We start from the raw sequence: 1366 nt of genomic DNA, 5'->3' as shown, positions 1-1366 counted from the left end.
CTTAGTTTGTTTTACGGTACTAGAGTTTGAACTCTGAGCCCTGAAACTGCTATGCTGGCTCTACCATTTGAGCCACATTTCTAGCCTTGTTTTTTGCTGGTTACAATACTCAAGCTAGCCTCAAACCTCAATCTTGCAGATTTCAGCCTTCTGACTAGCTAGGTTTACTGCTATGAGCCACTGTATTTGACTTATATACTTTCTTAAACTCATGGTCCAAGATATCCTCCTGCTTCAGCCTCTTTAGTAGCTAGGACTACAGTAGTTAGGACTATAGATGTATGGCACCATGCCTAACATTGTTGTGTATCGCCTGCTGTTTTGGAATTTGCTGTTGTTTTCTTTCTTTTTTTGTTTCATTTGCAGTGTCAGGGATCAAAACCACTGCTGCCAGCATATAGGACAAGCACTGTACCACAAATCTATGTCCCACCCATTTCCAGAATTTATAAAGCATAACACACAACTATGTCTGTGGGTGACATTGTAGAGATAATTCTTCCTTTCCCTAGATAAAGTGTAAAAACTTGTTCTTAAGTATCACTTGTTTTTTGTTTTTTGTTTGTTTGTTTGTTTTTCTGGTCTGTGAACTCTGGGCCTGGGCGCTGTCCTCAGCTCTTCAGCTCAAGGCTAGCACTCTACCACCTGAGCCACAGCGCCACTTCCAGTTTTCTGGTAGTTTATTGGAGATAAGAGTCTTACGGACTTTCCTGCTTTGAACCGCAATCCTCAGATCTCAGCCTCCTGAGTAGCTAGGATGACATGTGTGAGCCACCAGCACCCAGCTTCACTTGTCTTTTTTTTTTTTAAGTTCTGTGAAAGGTCATCAATATCACTAGGATTGTTGCCAAATACTAGTATGAACTCAGGGTAACCAAAATATTTACACTACCAATTGTGTCATTCCTTTTTGGAGAGACCATGAGTTCTCTAGGACAGCCCACATCTGCTCATCCTTCTCACTTCTGTGTTTCCTGCCTGGCACTGGAGATGGGGTGTGAAGCCCTCTTGCAAGAGCCTATGATGCTGATAGAAATCTACCTGTACTTCTCTCAAGTCACCACCAGAGGGAAGGCATAGAGAATAAAAGGAGACTAAAAGAATAAAAGGTTCTGTGGTACTGGTACTGTCAAGGAATTCAACGATTAGCCACACAAGCCATGACTTATCTTACATAGGCTGGCTTTGAACCACAATCTTCAGATCTCAGTCTGAGTAACTAGGATTACAGGCAGGAGTCACCAGCAACTCACACCCTTAGGAGAGAGGGTGTGTGTGTGTGTGTGTGTGTGTGTGTGTGTGTGTGTGTGTGTGTGTGTGTGTGTGTGTGTGTGTGTGTGTGTGTGTGTGTGTGTGTGTGTGTGTG

This window comes from Dipodomys ordii, unplaced genomic scaffold (assembly GCF_000151885.1).
Source record: "Dipodomys ordii isolate 6190 unplaced genomic scaffold, Dord_2.0 Scaffold124, whole genome shotgun sequence".
NCBI lineage: Eukaryota > Metazoa > Chordata > Mammalia > Rodentia > Heteromyidae > Dipodomys > Dipodomys ordii.
The sequence above is the reverse complement of the archived record's forward strand: the minus strand, read 5'-3'. Positions refer to the sequence as shown.